General features: G+C 45.7%; 1 long non-coding RNA gene across 1 annotated transcript; it reads right to left on the minus strand.

Annotated features, from left to right (window-relative positions):
- Window positions 1-13,003: 13,003 nt before the first annotated feature.
- On the minus strand, window positions 13,004-18,251 carry LOC120753413 (uncharacterized). The gene is made up of 3 exons (XR_005701094.2): window positions 18,213-18,251; window positions 13,652-13,806; window positions 13,004-13,552 (listed from the first exon to the last, which is right to left on the minus strand). It is a non-coding gene; the product is annotated as an uncharacterized LOC120753413 (long non-coding RNA).
- Between the last annotated feature and the right edge of the window lie 442 nt (window positions 18,252-18,693).

Raw genomic sequence — 18,693 nt, forward strand, 5'->3', positions numbered from 1 at the left:
GGATTGTGAAATCTCCGTGAGAGAGCTTCAGGTGATAGGTAGCCTGGGGGAAATTCCTTTGGCTCTGGATTTTAGTGGTCTGAAGCTTGGGGGTGGGCACACCTTGTTACCCCCTGAAACCCCTGATTTGTGGTCTTTTTTGTATCCTCCCTGGGACCCTCCCCCGCTTATAGGGGGTGGGAGGGAGGAGCAAACTCTCTCAGCCGCGGGGTTCTCAGCCTGGAATCTCTCAGCCGCCAGGTTCTCAGCCTGGAAGCTCCGAGCCGCTCGCCTCGGAGCTTGGAGATCTCTGCTAATAAACATCCTTTAACCTGCTAAGCTGAGAGCCAGCCTTTTCTCTTCTGCTGCTGTTGACTGTCACCTTTGGGTCCAGCTGCCAAGCCGAGAAGCCAAAACGAACTGGAAACTTTGTGTCTGTGTTGACCCGAGCTAGCTGGAGGTCAGCTCCCACCCGGAGCGGGGACGCAACCGGACATAATTGGCGCCCAACGTGGGGCACACCACGCCGGCAGAAGCAGCTTGGACCACGTGGAGCACGGCTCCACGGTGACAGAGCGTCCAGCGCCCACGCAGGGACCCCCGGAGACGAGGCGGACCCTGCGAACGGACTGGGGCTGATTTAGCCCGAAGAACAGTCTCTGGGCGTCACGCACCTCTGTGAAATTGACTTTTAAAGAAGGCAAGTTCCAGGGGAAAGAAGGGGAGCTTCGAGCCCCGACCGGAGTCCTTCTTGCAGCAGAACAACCAGAACCACGCACCCCCCAGGCACAGGAACAGGTAAGTATACCCACAAAGGGACATACTTACTGGTTTTAGGGTTCCCCCGAGGGAGGGGGATCTATTGGGGAGGAAAAAATCCTCCAAAAATAGCTGCGCAGCTAAAGGGTTAAACCTCCTGTGATTTAGAGCGAACGGGGTCCGCGGGGGGAGTGCTTTTCATCTGGGTTTGGGTTCAAAAGCAACTTAGTATCGAAAACATGGGCGGAAAGCTCACTATTGCTCAGAAAAGGTTGTATTATAATTATGCGTCAGTAGTTAACGAGGCCAAATTGAAAATCTCAAAAGGCGAGTTAAGAAGTTTTGTTCGCTGGGTTCATGTGCATTTTCCCCAAGTCTCTCCGGACAGTCTCTGCAGCCCACATTTCTGTGGCACTGTAGAAAAGGAATTAATTAGGTTGATTCAAACTGGGGACAAAAAGGCTACAAAGTATTTTACTGTAGCAATGAAGTTAAATTCGGCAATTCAATTTCAAAAGGGAATGCCGAAAGAGCCCAACGGAGAAACGTGTTCTCCCCCTCCTCCCCCCACCTCTTTTCCCCGGTCCCCATGTCCCCGGGAAAGCGTTCTCGATGGAGCGGCAGGGGTCCCGCCCGCCCGCTCTGCCTTCGGGGCACCCCAGCCTCCACGCCGGTGCTGGCCCGGTGGAGCCAGGAGGGAGATCTCGGGCAGCACTGGCCATGCTGCATGGGAAAACCCTCCCTCCCCGCTTTTAATCGGGTCCAGGTCCGCGTGGTCCTCTCGGGGTTCCCAAGATGGCGGAGACCGCATGGCGGGGGACTCCCCCCCCCCCCCCCCGCGCCGCCCACCCCTCCCTACCCCGGTGGACGTGGTGCCCGCAGCGCGAGGCCCCGCCCCCTTCCCCGCCCCGACTTACCCCTGTGACGTCGGGTGCCTGCCGCGTGACCCCGCCCACCCCAGCCCCGCGCCGCGCGGCTCCCGCCCCCACCCCAAGTGGCGCCGGCCCCGACCCGCGCGGCCCCGCCCCACCCCACGTGGGCGCCCTGCCCCGAGCCACGCAGCGGCCCCCGCCCCCACCCCAACGTTGGTGTCCGGCCCCGCCCCGCGAGGACAAGAACCCGCCCCGCGTCCGCCGCGGGCCGGCGCCGCGCTGCCCACCCCCAACCCTCCTGTGGCTTGCGCGTGCGCACTGCGGCACCCCCTTCCCCCCCCGCAGCCGCCGCGCCGCCGCCCGCCCGGAGCAGCCCGGTCCCGGTCCCGGGCCGCCGGGGCTCGATCCCGCTCCCCCGGGATCCCCCCCGCCCCCCCACTCCTCGATGATGTCACCCCCCGGGCAAGCCGCGGCCCTTGCAGGGACTCGGTTGCCAGGCAACCAAGTGCCTCAGGGCACAGGCGTCCCAGCTCCCTCAAACCCGGAAGTGCCCGGGCAGAGAACGGGAGCAGAGACAGCTGCCAGCTCCTGCTCCATTCCCACCCTTGCCCCTGTTACCTTCCGCAATGCCCGCGGTGGTAACAACAGGGCAGAGTATCACCCATTTCCCCGAGCCACCATCAAAGAAATCTGCAAAGCTCACAGGATATATGGCCGTGATGGACCATATTTCAGAGGGCTTCTCAGAGCGGATCTCTCTGCAGAGGAGGTGGTGCCTGCTGATTTAAAGTACCTCTTTTCTTGCTTGCTGAACCCAACAGAGTACATCCTATGGGTCACAGCTTGGAAAAGGCTGCTCCAGGAGGCCTTACCAGGGCTCCTCAACCATGTTAACACCAGAGTTGATGCTCAGGGAAACCCTCTCACTCTCGACCACCTGGCTGGGGAGGGGCAGTGGGCAGAAGCCACTGACCAAGTGGTCATTCCTGTCCAGTGCCTCCACGTAGTGAGAGAAACAGCCCTGACTGCATTCTTCAGCATGCAAACACAAGGTCCTGCGATTTCTTATTCGAAAATCAGGCAGGACCAAAGTGAGTCTTTCACAGATTTTGTGGAAAGGCTGTCCCGAGCTATTGAAGCTCAGGTCAAAAATGAAATGGCTCGGGAACACATTTTATCGGAGATTGCGTTTTCAAATGCAAATGATTTATGTCGTGCTGCAATTTTAAGTTTACCCCTACACCCCAAACCAACCTTACCAGACATGCTTCAGGTATGTCACGTAAAGGTGCCTTGTATGAGCTTCTTTACAGGTCCATGGCCCAAACCTCATCAAGTTGCAGCCATGGAAACTGAAGATTCCCGAAAAACACCGAACACCGGGAAGAAGCATTCTGCGCAAAGCTCCCAGAAGTGTTTTTTGTGCGGGAATTTGGGGCATTGGGTTTCCAAATGCCCCCTCAAGAAAGAAGTAGAGGACCTCAAAAACAAAAAAGGGGGAGGGGAAGGGGAAAAAGGGAGAGGGTTTAAACCCTCACAAAAAAACTGGTGAAAGAGCGCAGGTCCGCCCTGCGTGAGGAAAAAAATGGGGTGGACCGGGCAGGAGGGGAGGGGAAAGGGAGCCAAGGGAAAAAGAAGGAGAAGCTGCAATGCCCCATTCAGGGTGGCAGCAAACATAACACACTGGAAATGACTTACACGGACCATGACATGGCACAACCAATTTTGACAACCAATTCTAAATATACCCCCTACAGGTTGCAGCTCACGGAGGGTTTGCACCTGAAAGACGACAACTGGAATTTTGTGTCGGTTGACAACAGTGAGCAGGGTACCTGGCCAAGGGTCAAAGGTAAGCTCATCGTTGTGGGAGACTGCAAACACACCCCAAAAGAGATCGAAATTCTTCCAGGAACATTTGATAACAATCCTGGAAAATTCGTTCTCTGGCTACGCTGCACTCACCCACCAACATTCCTACCTAAAGGGCAGACAGTTGCCCAGATCATACCCACCTGGGAACACCTGGAAGAAGACAACATACCAACAGCTTGTCCCGTGCACAACATCACAGAAGTGAAACCCCAGGTGGGATGTGAGTTACAGGTGGGTGATGAGGCCATCAACATCACAGGCCTGCTCCACACGGACATGGACGTGACTGTAATCCCAGCCAAGCACTGGCCGTCACGTTGGGCCTTGGAAAACGTGGCAGGACACGTGCAAGGAATAGGGGGAATGCAATTGGCCAAACAATCAAAGAGTGTGGTGCAAATTAAGGGGCCAAAAGGGCAGTTGGCCAGTTTACGCCCTTTTGTTTTGGATTATAGGGAACCCTTGTTGGGGAGAGACCTGATGGCCCAGTGGGGAGTCACGATTGACATCCCAGACCCCCCACAGGATTTTTGGGCGGCGGTCGCTGAGGAGCGCCCTACCCACAAGCTGAATTGGAAAACAGATGCACCAGTGTGGGTTGAACAGTGGCCGCTTTCAAAACAGAAATTGAAGGCGCTCGAAGAGCTCGTGGAGGAGCAGTTAGCTAAGGGTCACATTGTAGAGACCACCAGCCCTTGGAATTCGCCGGTTTTTGTTATCCGGAAGCCGGGGAAGGACAAGTGGAGACTCCTCCAAGATCTCAGACAAATTAATAATGTGATAGAAGACATGGGCTCTCTTCAACCTGGGATGCCTACCCCGACCATGCTCCCACAAAATTGGAAATTGGCTGTTATAGATATAAAAGATTGTTTCTTCCATATTCCCCTACACCCTGACGATGCACCACGTTTTGCATTCTCGGTTCCCACTGTTAACCGAGAGGCCCCGAGGAAACGCTACCATTGGAGGGTTCTTCCCCAAGGGATGAAGGTGTCACCTATCATCTGCCAGTGGTATGTGGCTTCCTTGCTATCCCCGGTCCGCGTAGCCGCAGAGAAAGCAATCATCCATCATTTTATGGATGATGTGCTTGTGTGTGCTCCCACCGATGATGTCTTGTCCCACGCACTTGACCTGACAATTAATGCATTGGTTGTTGCAGGGTTCGAGCTGCAGGAAGACAAGGTTCAAAGGATGCCACCTTGGAGGTACCTGGGCCTGGAAATTGGCAAGCGGACCATTGTGCCGCAAAAATTGGAAATCAAGGCCAAAATTCAGACCCTTGCAGATGTCCATCAGCTGTGTGGGGCATTGAATTGGGTGAGACCCTGGCTAGGCCTCACAACTGAGGACCTAGCCCCTCTTTTCAATTTATTGAAAGGGGGAGAGGAGCTGAGTTCTCCCAGGGAACTAACCCCGGAAGCGAAGGAGGCGCTGGAAAAGGTACAGCATCTCATGTCCACTCGGCAGGCTCACAGGTGTGATCCAGACCTGCCTTTCAAATTTATAATAATGGGGAAATTGCCACACCTCCATGGAGTCATTTTCCAATGGAGAAATAACATCAAAAAGGACCAGGGCAGAGAGGACCCACTTCTAATCATAGAATGGGTCTTTCTCAGCCATCAAAGGTCCAAGAGAATGACACGTCCACAGGAACTGGTGGCTGAACTGATCCGAAAAGCCAGAGTTCGGATCAGGGAATTGGCAGGGTGTGATTTTGAATGCATTCACATTCCAATTGGATTAAGATCGGGCCAGATTACAAAGGCAATGTTAGAACACCTGCTTCAGGAAAATGAAGCACTGCAGTTTGCTCTAGATTCCTTCACTGGGCAAATCTCAATTCATCGGCCAGCCCACAAAATTTTTAATCAGGATGCCAAATTCACACTGAATTTGAAAGATGTTCGGAGCAGGAAGCCTTTAGAGGCCCTGACAGTTTTCACGGACGCGTCCGGAAAGTCCCACAAGTCAGTTATGACTTGGAAGGACCCTCAGACTCAGCAGTGGGAGGCAGATGTTGCCGAGGTGGAGGGATCACCTCAGGTTGCTGAGTTGGCCACTGTTGTCAGGGCTTTCGAAAGGTTCCCCGAACCCTTCAATTTAGTAACGGACTCCGCTTATGTAGCGGGGGTGGTATCGAGGGCAGATCAGGCAATACTGCAGGAAGTGTCTAACACCGCACTGTTTGAGCTGCTTTCTAAGCTTGTCAAGCTTGTCTCCCACAGGGAGCAGCCATTTTTTGTGATGCATACAAGATCACACACCGATTTGCCGGGGTTTGTAGCTGAGGGGAACAGAAGGGCTGATGCTCTTGCTGCTCCTGCAGCGATGGCCCCATTGCCAAGCATTTTTGAGCAGGCAAAGCTCAGCCATCAGCTTCATCATCAGAACGCGCCTGGCCTTGTTCGCCGGTTTCACATAACCCGGGAACAGGCCAAGGCAATTGTGGCTACGTGTCCCTCATGTAATCAGCATGCACTCCCCACCTTGAGTGCAGGGGTAAACCCCAGAGGTCTGAACAGCTGTGAGCTGTGGCAGACTGACGTGACACATATCCCCCAATTCGGCCGATCTAAATATGTGCACGTGTCTGTGGACACTTTTTCCGGTGCAGTTTTTGCTTCTGCCCACGCAGGGGAGAAGACCTTGGATGCGATTAAACACCTCATCCAGGCTTTCTCCTTCATGGGCATCCCAAAAGAATTAAAAACTGATAATGGCCCAGTGTACCGTTCCAAGGAATTCTGCAGCTTCCTGCAACAATGGGGAGTGGGTCATAAAACCGGCATCCCTCATTCCCCAACAGGCCAAGCTGTAGTGGAGAGGACCCACAGAGAAATCAAAAGGGTCCTTAACCAACAACAACCGGTGTTGAAAACAGAAACACCACAGACCCGATTGGCCAGGGCTCTATTCACTTTGAATTTTTTAAACAGCACATTTGAGTTTTTAAACCCTCCCATTGTTCGTCATTTCGGGGCAAACCCTCAGCTAAACATCAAAGAGAGGCCGCCAGTCATGGTCCGGGACCCTGAGACTGGAAGGACAGAGGGACCTCATGATTTAGTCACGTGGGGCCGTGGGTACGCTTGCGTGTCCACCCCCACGGGGCCGAGATGGTTACCATCAAAATGGGTGAGGCCCTATGTCCCGAAGGTCTCGGGGGAGAAAAAGAAACTGCCACAGGTTACTCAGGCAGCTTTTAGGAGGAAAAGGAGGGAAGATTTTTCCCCGGATGGTTTCGCTTTCCTGAATGACCCCTGCTCGAATGCTGATTGTTTGTTTTAGTTCTTCTAGTCCCGATGGAACCTGTCCGGCGCCAATCCCCTGTGCTGAGGAAGTTTCACCTGCTCCTTGGTTGGGAACTGGGGAATTTCGGGCTGGGTGGGTTCAATTTTGAAATCAGTTTTGTTATTTTTGTTTGTTATTCTGTTAATTTTAATTGGATTTGGTATCATCAAAAAAATGTTAAGTAGATTAATTTCTAGCACCACACATGCCCCCTCTGTGAACCGTGTTGCTGTATCATCCGTGCCTGGATGGGAGGAAGACGTGGAACTAGAGGAAGACCCAGAAGACAGAAGACACCCAGAGGATGAACCTCAGATGGAGTGGCCCACTCAGCCAGAGTGGCTCACCGAGAGTTACCCGGACTTCGAATATCATCCTCCTCCGTTCCAGCCCTCCTCCTGTCATTAAAACAAAAAAGGGGGAGATGTAGTGGTGCAGAACTGTTTTATTAGATTTTTGTAAGAAGTTTATGTTATGGTTCGTTTCACTGTATCCCCAATTCTGTATCCCTTTTGTGTTGTCTGTATAATAAGGTGTTTTGTGTCAATCATCCCATACCTCACATGACATGTAACATCCCCTCTGCCCCAACCCCCCTCTCTGGGGCAGCTTGCCTATCACTCCCGAGGTCCCTCCCGGATTGTGAAATCTCCGTGAGAGAGCTTCAGGTGATAGGTAGCCTGGGGGAAATTCCTTTGGCTCTGGATTTTAGTGGTCTGAAGCTTGGGGGTGGGCACACCTTGTTACCCCCTGAAACCCCTGATTTGTGGTCTTTTTTGTATCCTCCCTGGGACCCTCCCCCGCTTATAGGGGGTGGGAGGGAGGAGCAAACTCTCTCAGCCGCGGGGTTCTCAGCCTGGAATCTCTCAGCCGCCAGGTTCTCAGCCTGGAAGCTCCGAGCCGCTCACCTCGGAGCTTGGAGATCTCTGCTAATAAACATCCTTTAACCTGCTAAGCTGAGAGCCAGCCTTTTCTCTTCTGCTGCTGTTGACTGTCACCTTTGGGTCCAGCTGCCAAGCCGAGAAGCCAAAACGAACTGGAAACTTTGTGTCTGTGTTGACCCGAGCTAGCTGGAGGTCAGCTCCCACCCGGAGCGGGGACGCAACCGGACACTTAATGTTACAGCCCTTACAGATATTCATGGGAAAGGAACTTTCCTAAATAAATCAATTTTTTCTGAAGTTTTTTAGAGGATGATGAAAAAACAAACCTTGTAAAAGAACACTCACGACATCTATGTTCAGGACAAGATACAGGGAAAAAATTTAAAACTAAGAACAAAGAACATAAAAGGGAGAAAATAATATTTTATCCACTTCAGTTTGCCTTGTGTGCTGATTCAGCCATGGGTGCCAAGGGTTCTCATGGAGCTCACTAGCTTGGGATTCTCCCTCAGCATAGAAATCAGAGGATAATCACCTGCAACTGAGATTGATCTCTGAACTCCCTTTCTAATCAGTAGAGAGAAACAGAGTCTTTCTTGGAAGCCATTTAAATCACCCATCTTAAACATCTGAATCCTGGAATTGCCTGTTTCTCTGTCCATTAGAAAAGAAAAAAAAAAAAAAAAAAAGGCTGGATGAGTAGGCAGCAGGATCTTGTCTAAAGCTGAGTGCACAACATACACCACTCTGATACTAAACAAATCCATGAGAGGAATTTTCATCAGCAACTGAAAAACTTTTGAGAATACAAGGATGACTCAAATTCCACTCCAGCTTTTCTCCAGACAGGCTGGATTTGTTAGAAAAGTTTTATTCCCTCCCATCCCTTCAACAGAAAAATTCTTACTGTCATTAAAGTCCCTTTACAAAAAGGCTGATCATCATAATTGCATTTCTGCATGAAAAGTGGATCCATCTATAAATTGAAATAGTGCAAAGGCGCCTGGAAACAGACTAGACTAAAAGAGGAGAGATTTTCACTAGGTATTAGAGAGAAATCCTTCTCTGTGAGGGTGGTGAGGCTCTGGGGCAGCCACAGCTTCTCTGGGAACCCTGTGCCAGGGCCTCACCACCCTCACAGCAAAGAGCTTCCTCCTAATGTCTAATTCCTTGATAAAATAAACTGAGCTTGATCACATTTAATGCTTCTTAAATTTAGTGAAATTAAACCATTTTGGATGCCATGAAAACTCTGTTGCTACAGACCCTGTAAAAAGAGACCATCAAAAATGTTTCTGTGGGCTTAAATAAGGAAAATCTTTGGAGGAAGTGATAATATAACAAATTCACAGTGTGAGAAGAACACAATAACTCTGTGCCACCTCTGAAATAATGCTGTTTCACTGCTGACAGAAGAGAAGATTTGGCAAAAACTAGTAACAGAGGAGTAAGTTTCATTGGCAGTAATCTAGAAAAGAAATACTGAGAAAATCAGATGCCTTCTGAACAACATTCCTGATAGTGTTGAAATTATTCCTCAGTGCAAAGTTTTTATTATGTACTATGTAGTATCTCTATCCACCACAGAGGTAAAAATTACTATTAAATACAGGTGTATTTGTCAGACACAGTTAGTTTTACATAGCAGCTGTATTCACAATATTTAATCTGGTGTCCAGAATACTGATAGAGGGCATTTCTGGATCAGTACTTCTGATGAGTAGGAGGCTGCTTGTTCTGAAAGCACTGCCATCCACCAGCCAAAAGCAGATTGCACTAATGAGTGACATAAAAGATAAATTAGTGGAACCTGCAAACCTCATTTCTTCCAATCCACACCTCTTTCTCAGGAGGAATAAAGAATTACACTCAGCACTAGGTAGCTCTAGACCAGCACCACTGTGGTTAGGGCAGTGGGCAAACATTCTACTATGAAAAGTTTACCAGTGCAACACTTCTGACAGCAATTTCAGTGGAGCCCAGGATCTCCACCTTTGATTTGTCAGAGTGCTCTTCTGCCCTGGTTGCAATTTGGGTGCAAAGTATTACAACAACTATGTTACTACAAATTATATATATATATATGTATATATATACACACACACACTTAGATACATGTGCTGCTCACAAGTAACAATAGTAACAAACAAAGTAACAATTTATTCACGTGATTGCTCTGTAAAATGTTAAAGGATTTCTCATCAGTCAACTTGATTTAAGCAGGGGATTCCCTTGCTCTACCTCCTCATATATTTCTGACCAATAACTAACGTTGCAAAAGTCATGTTCTGGAAGAAATAAACTCTTTTTGTTAGAGCTTATTTTTGCAGCTATTGCCATAGTCTCCTATTTATAAGTGCTTACTGGTGGTGTAAGCTACAGGAGTGCATTACCACTTGTGCTGGTTACACAACTGTTAAAAATAAAAATTGGTCTTTTTTCCTAATATCCTGGTTATTTTCTTTTAATACAGGAAAGAGAAAAGAACCCATTTCTAAGCATTATTTAAATGAAAGATTTAGTTCTTTCTTGATGCCCCTTCCATTCCTGGGGAGTATCACTTCTCCATTTAATTTTGGTTGTTCCATTAGCATAAGTTGTTCCTCAAGGTTTCACTCTTTTTCCAGAGCTTTTTTTCCTTCTGCCAGATGATCTGGCTTAATTCAAATTTCCATAGGAACTGTGGGATAATTCCCTTCAGAGGGCATTGATCCAGCATGCATGAGCAATAGTTGGTTCCTTCCCATGAGCAGGGTTGTTGATTCACAGGGTGTAAGGACAAAAGGAAGCAATTTTTCTAAATAAATCTCTTTATTGCAGAGTGCATATCTTTTGTATTTGTCTTGGTCTTTAACTGTGTTGCTCTCTGTATTCTACAGGCTTCTACTTCAGGTTTTAATTTCAATCCTCTGCTTTGCCTCGTTTCCCCACTCATTTTGAGGGAACTAGAGGCTCTTACATTTGGCTGGACAACAAAAACAAATAGTCTGACAGCTTTACAATGATGCCACCAACATATACCAGTTTCAAAAGTCAATGTTTTAGTAATTTTGAACTCTATGGTCATTTCTTTCACATGATTTTCCAACCATTCTGCTTTCAAAAAGCTGCTTTGGCCAGCCAGTAAATTTTCACCACTCATCCCTTAGTATATCTACTGACCAGGGCAAGTACCTCGAATTTCCAAATGTTTATTTCTACATCCCAGCATTTTTAGTACATATATTAATCTATAAAAATATAGAATAGGAAAATGTCTTTAAAAACCCTCAGGATTTTCTGTCATTCATGCTCTTTGCTACTGACCACAATCAAATTTTTTTATACTTACTCAAAAAGAAATATGTATTTTGTTTTGTGCTGTGGCTTGCAGGTTTTGTTGTTTTGTTGCTTATTTACAAAAGAGATGTGGGAATTCTTGATTCAACTGTGCATAGAATAAAACATCAAACAATAAGTTAGAAAACTTGAAGACAAAAAAGAATAAAAGTAGAGGAAAACAGATTATGTGGTAGATAATGGATAAACAAAGAATGGAGGAAAGCAGGAAAAGGAATTTGAAATATTAAGAATAAATCTGGAAAAAAGGTATCATATAAGAAACACAAATTATAGAGGAAATTGAGTTTGTATGTAAGGAACAAGGAATCACTCGCTATCAAATCTCAAAATACAGGAACTATTAACAAAAAAAGAAAAAAAAAAAATTACTTTTCTTGCCTCCATATTTCACGTTCAGAGCATTCCCATCTTGAACCACAGTGGCCAAAAATATGACAAGGCTCATGAAGAAATCACTGAAATCAATGAAAGTTGGGTAAGTATTACCCAAGTGGTCCTAATGTAACCTCTGACCAAAAAGATCCTGAAATAGCAATTACAAAATAATTGAGATGGTATCAAGAACAAACCACATTCCCTGTTTCTAATATTAATACTATAGACATCTAAAGATCTATCTATAACTAGATCTGAAAATCTAGTTTGTTTTTTCCAACACCTTTGATCCTAAATACAGTACGTCAGAAAATTTCGTAGATTACTCAGCACAGACATTCCAATGCATTTCCTGAACCAACCACTCCAGACACTGGGGTTTAAAGTGCCAGAATTATATAAATGGACATGTTAATTTAACAAGCATAGCCTGAGAATAAAGTGGGACCAAAATCTGTCAGAAAAATATTTTGTGGATTCAGTTACGACTGACGCAAATTTTTTTTCCACGTGGCTTCCTGGAGAGGCATCCAACCAGCCCTTCATAGAATTAATTAAATCGGAACTCAGTATCAAACTAACATCTTAACCACTGGACATTTCTTCCTTTATAGATAGAGCTTTTGGGAAAGTAGAATAAATAGCCTCCTGGAGAGACCAGGCCCCTCTCCAGCATGAAAGAGATGTACAGCTGCAAACCAATTAGGCTGAAAAGTTCCCATATGTTTAGCCAAAAAGAACTCACTCCACTAGCTAAACAAATCCATTGACTTAAAAACTCCCAGGATCTTTACTTGAAAGCATCCATACCTAGGGATCTCTTAAAAGATATTAAATCAGCGATCTTTAAACACTGCACATCCCTTACAAATGTCAGCCATTTTTCTGCAAGCTGTGAATACTTCAGATGAAGTTCAGCTGCCCAAATTCACCACAGCTGCCTCCAACCAGCCATAACAGAAGTGAGGCTCAAATCTCACAGTTATTACACACACAGAATCACAGAATCCCCACAGAAACCCAGGAAGAGACCTCCAAGGTCATCGAGTCCAACCCATGCCCTAACACCTGAACTAAACCATGGCACCGAGTCCCACATCTAATCTTTCTTTAAACACATCCAGGAATGGTGACTCCACCACCTCCCCAGGCAGACCATTCCAGTACTTTATCACACTTTCTGCAAAAAATTTTTTCCTAATATCCAACCTAAATATCCCTTGGTGCAGCCTGAGACTGTGTCCTCTCGTTCTGTCAGTTGCTGCCTGGAGAAAGAGACCAACCCCAGCTGACCACAGCCACCCTTTAGGAAGTTGTAGAGAGTGATAAGGTCACCTCTGAGTCTCCTTTTCTCCAGGCTAAACAACCCCGTTATTCTGTGCAGATACCACCAAAGCAGGTGAAGACAACCCAATAGGTTTATTCCAGATATTCCAAGTAACTTAATGCCTCAGTGTCATGACCCATGGACATGACCCAGGCACAATGTTCATTATAAATTATCCTAAGACTGAACACAGGCTCCAGCCCAGTGCCAGGGAACTCTTATACTTTTATTATAAAGTTGCCTTAACTCCAGCAATCAGCCCACTATTTATTCTCAAGGAGGTTGGCCAACAAGACATTAATTTTTTAAGGACTTAATCAAATTCCCCACTTCTCCTACAAACTTCTCAAAAATTCTGGCTAACAAGCCCTTAATATTTTACAACACATTTCCACAGGGTACCTAAAATTACTTCTAATCACAGTTTTCCTGGTGCAACACTCAGAATGTTTGAGACAAAACACCCTTATGCCTCCACACTCAGCACATTTTCATTGCCTTTCAGCAGCAGCAGAGGCACAACCAAAAAGGTTCAATTTACAAATCCACTTTTCTTGGTCTGACCATGAGTGTTGGGATTCAGTTCTTGAGGCCTCTCAGAGAATTATTTCTTTTCAAAAAAAAATCCTCACTTCAGCTTTAGAAAGTGCTGGTGGAGGAAGAGATTGCTTTTATGGAGTGAAATCCACAATCATGCAGACTGGGATTCTAGGAAAGCATTGATTATTTTGATCCACCACTCCTTGGGTCAAGAGCGAGTGAAGTTAAGTCATGCTGCTGCTTTATGTGTGCAAATAATAAAATAGTAGATCTTCTTGTCCTTCAATCACCCAAAGCATCTGGGGCGGGGGGGAAAAAAAAAAAGTTATCTTGTTGAAAACTCAACTTCCAAAGGAAAACATACAAAGACATTACTTTGAGAAATGTAAATGGCTTACCTTTCAAATCAAAATTGTTGTCCGAATTAAGCTAATTTTTTATTTAATTCCATATGTGCTGAACCAGTTCTGAGGTAAAACTGGAAGACCAAAAAACATAGCGTATGTGGGGTTTGCTTTTTTCCCTTCAGTCTTTAGTTTCTGCATTTTTGTTCCTGGAGAGTGGGGAGGGAAGAGTCAGAAAAATCTGTGGCTTCTAAATAGAACAAAATAGAAAACCAAGAAAATATGAAAGGTTCAGGAGGATGGATGTCAACAGGAAAGAAATTAATATAGTAAAAATTCGTTGTATTATAATGAATGGTCCAAGGTCCATAAAGAGAAAAGTATGTGGTTCCTCAGAACATAGTAGCTGGGAAAATAGAGGCTTTGTGTTGCTTCCTTTGATTAAAGATGTTGTTCCAGGGACTCTGACTTAATTTTTTAAGGTGTTCCCACCTCTGCTAGATTAATTCTAAGACAGGAAGGAAACAGGTCCTTCCTCTACAGACATGAGTGACACACAGCTCCCAAGGCTGCTGGTGACTCTCTCAATTTCTCTGCACAACTAACACAGCACAAGGGACCTGGAAGCCTCTGCAAGAGTCATTCATAAAGCTTTATTCTCATTTACACTGCACCCAGCTTTAGCAAACAGGTATGGTGGAGGGAGGAACCAGCCCACCAACACAACCAGGCAGAAAAGAGTAACGAGTCTCCTTCCTCTCTCATTATTGCCCACACAGGAAAACATTCCTTTCGTTCTTCCTTGCCCTTGGAGCAATGGGGAATGTGCTGAAGCAGTCCTACAGTAGCTTAATTACTTATCACAAATCTTTTAAATGAGTTTATTCTCATTAATGTGGCATCTGGGAAATGGGCATTAAACCATCAATGACCTTTTCGCTGATAAAAGGCCTCAAAGCTTGTTATTTGAAGGGTACTTCTCACACAGAGATTTACCTCCACATCAGGTTAATCAGATCAGTTTTTCTTGCTGAATTTGAAACTGCCAGAAATGAGCATACAGTGGCTCTATTTAGAAGATGGTCAGGTACACAAGCAGTGCTGCTGCTTTATTCTGCTGGTATGTTTTGCCCTAGGTGACCCCTCTCCACACAATTTGGGTATATCTGTGCTGCCATTGAAGAAGTAACTGCAACAGGCAGGTGACAGGAATGGTGACATTGTAGAGGAACTGGGCAGGAAATTCAGTTCAGTGTAGCTGCTGAGCTGTGCAGGTAGGCTAGTGAATGGTGCTGAACCCTTGGGTTGTCAGTCCCAGATCTGTCCCACCAAATTCAGGTGTGCCTGGATCCACCACTGCATCTTAAACCTCAGCTGTGCTGGCCTGGTTTGGGTCACAGTCTGTTTAGACAATCACAACCCATCAGGTTCTAAAGTTTATCCATTTTTAGCTTGCCAAGGTAACTAGAACACTTCTGGGTCACTACTTACATAGTAGGAAATTAAAAGGCATTTGCTGCAAGAATCTCTCCCGTGTCAGAATCAATGTATTTTAGTTTAGTTTTCTAATAATTTTCAGTAAATAAGAAGGAGACCAGAGCAGCCTGCAGCAACCTCTGGAGAGCACTGCTTGAAACAGAAGGAGAAGAGTTCCTGGACTGCCGACCCACTGTTATATCCAAGTTTTTCTGTGATTCCTATAAAGCCTCCTTTCAGATCATTCAGCAAATTAAGTAAGAAAACCAATCTCTTTTTGTAAGCATTTCCACACTGTCTGGGCAAGGGTTCACAGACAAATAGGATCTGTGTTGAGACATTCAGCTTCTTCTTCCCTTACAGTTGCACAAAGTTGCAAAACTTACACAAATTCAGTGACAATTCAGTGACAATGTCAAGAAATAAACGGGGGGGGGGGGGGGGGGGGGGGGGGGGGGATGTCTGTGTGAATATAAAAATGGAAAGGGAAATTGTGCTGGAATCTCCTTTCTAAGCATTCATCACCAGGTTAAACTTGTCTTTGTTCACTGAAAGAAATTACCTAAAACATTGAGCAAGGATGCTAATGGCAATGGAACAGGATTTGTGCCCTGGTGTCTTTCTCCTAAGATGAGTCAGGCACAGGTGAGCCCTCACCAACTCAGCCTTCAGCTGCAAGCACAATTCTCCTGATTTATTTCAGGATATTGAGACACAATATCCATCATTTGTGTTAGCCTTAGGGCCAGTTTTATGCTTCATGGCACTCTCGGTGTCAGGTTGAAGAGTATGTTGGTGACTTGGAATCAAGATACCAGGAATGGGATTAATCTGAGCAAAAGCAGACATTCCTGGTGTAGATAACTGCACTGTATCTTGTTGTCCTGCACTCCCTTAATGGGTAACGGAGAGGAGGAAGAGACACTAACGGCGCTATTCGTCTTGTGCTGAAACAGGCATCTAAACCTGGGCAGATAAATCACACTTTAAATTGTTCTTTTTTCACACTGGAGGCTAAAGGAGATGAGTTGGACAAGTGAAAATACCTAGACAGGGGACAAGGGCCTCAGCCCTGGAGTGCACTTAGTGCTTCTTGCAGAACAGCATTTTTTCCACCCTGTTGTCCATTTTTTCAAACATCCTGCCTTCCTTCCAGTGTAAGTGGAGGTGGAAAAAGCAATAAAACTGTTTAGGGACAGCTGTAACAGTGTGACCAGGTGTGACCATTCCAGGTATTCTTCAAACACAGTGCTGGATAAATCAAGTTTGTGATGAACACAAGGTATCTTAATTGTCACAGCACTTCTTCCTGCTACGTAGAAGGAACGTTCTCTGCAAAACTGTAGGTAAAATTATTAAATGTAAAGCAAAGCTTCCTTCAGGCAATGCATTCCTGTCTATCTGTACAGTGATTTCATCTTTTCCATTACCTGTGACTGACAAGTTACAGTGAGGAAATGAGTACATGTCCTAAAACGTCTAGAAAATTCCTTTCCAGAATTCCATTTCTGATGACAGCAAAGTTCAGAGGGGAAAGGAAATAAAAATTAGAATTGAAGTGTGTGTTCCTGTTGTGACAGCCATTGAAGGTACATTTATCAAACACATCAACTGCCATCAAAAATCAGACTTCCAATCTAAACTTGTAGTACCTTCTGCAAAAAGAGGCTTTGTCTAGGAATCCCAGTAGACTCAGACTGACTAAGGGAAGGAGGCTGTATACCAGACACGTTTAGATGGCTAAATTGATGGAAAATGCTGTGAAAGAGAAGTTTAAAGAACAAAAAACAATCACAGGGGTTTTTTTATTTCCTGGCAGAATCTGCTACTTTAATGGCTTTGGACAATCCTGATGGTCTTGGAAATAAAGCATCAACATGCAGAAGGAGGAAAGGGCTTTTAATGGATACAAAAATATTCAAATGTGTATTTGCTATTCCTGGTGCAAGTAATAACAAGCATTTCAGTGCAAGGAAAATGCCAGCCAAATTAGGAAGCACTCTTAATGAAATGTTGACAGTGTCCTAACTAACCCCCAAAACATTCATCTTTGCAATGAATACACAAAACTCCAGAGACATTTAGAAGGAACTGGCTTCCCCTGGTTCAGATTTGCAGCTAACCCAGAATGAGTCACAGGCCCACTGAAAAGCAAATGGTGGGAAATAGCCTGAGTCACTGATGGGAAAAGTGGTAGCCTAAGGTAAAGTTTTACTGCAGTGCAATTCTCACCCTGATGGTTCTCTGAGGGTTTTTGTTTTTTTCCTGTGTGAGGTCTGCATCTCAATCTAAACCCACCCAATCAGTGAACACACTAAACACAGTGCTTACATTAACGCATGGCATCAGTTATGGCTTTATTTTGACAATACTTAATTAGGTATCAAGATAGAAGTAAACATCAAACCCAGGGAATGAACACAGAGATTAATGCGAGCAATAACTGGAGGTGGGACTTATTTATAACAACAGACTATAACAAATCCACAACTGGCACATTGTTGCACACCTGTTATTTTGCTGCAGGTCATAATAATCGAGAATTTCCCAGGCCTAAGCTAAAAGAGAATTACTATCAGTTGTTCATGGCCTAAAGCCCTTGAAGCATATTTAAGCCATTCCAATAGTTCCTGCAGAGAACAAGGAGATTCCCCAAGTTATTTCCTTTGCTGACCCTCACAGATATTTACTGTGAGCCTTGTGCTTGCCAGGTTAGCATGGCTCATGCTCATTCCATGTGGAAGGTAGAACAAGATGTTTGCCTCTCATGGCATTTCCTCACCCCTGCTCCATTTTGGAGCTGGAGCATGAAATTCTCTTTATGCCAGCATTCAACTGTTGCAGTAGCCCTCTTGCTAGAGGTTAAAAATTAGCTAATACACAGACTGCCTGTTGGCCACAGCATGAAAAGAGCCTTGGTTTATTCCTCTGTACAGCTCAGCCATCCTGACTCCAACTATTCACTGACCCTGGCTGTAGCAAGCTCCTACTGGAGGCTTCCCTTGCAGTCTCTGTTGATTATTCCCTGTTAAACTATGACTGCAGGTATCAGTTTGCAGACTGTGACTGCAAGCTTTTACCTAGCTAGATTGTGACTGAAGATTTCAACAATAGTCTGTAAGTGCAGACCCAGACTGACCTCATAGCAGTCATTGTTCTTTCCTCAGGATTCTTCTTCATGATCCCCCTTACCAGCTCACCCACTCTCTTTAATCACACTTTTCTTTATTGGATACAGCTATGACTCATCAGGGGCAAGGCTGTATTGGTAATTAACACAGCTGTTACTGATCAGGGATGAGGTCACCTATACTCCCTTCTACATACAGCCCTGGACAAAAGCAAAGAACTGGACACTATAGATTCATGTGTTACAGGGAAAAAATATATAATGAAACATGAGAGAAAATGCAGCAACTCTGCTGAGACTTGAAGCTAGCTATGGAATATGTGTGGACCAAATGTGGGACAGGAACAAAGCATTTTGCCCTCCACTGCTGTCCTGAGGAGGTAATGCCCAGAGAACTGCAGCTGGGTCACACACATGCCACAAATGGATAAGCTGGAACCGTTGAGGTTAAATCCATTTATCTGTCTCACCTGTGTACAAGGTGGTGGTA

This window comes from Hirundo rustica, chromosome 5, assembly GCF_015227805.2.
Source record: "Hirundo rustica isolate bHirRus1 chromosome 5, bHirRus1.pri.v3, whole genome shotgun sequence".
NCBI lineage: Eukaryota > Metazoa > Chordata > Aves > Passeriformes > Hirundinidae > Hirundo > Hirundo rustica.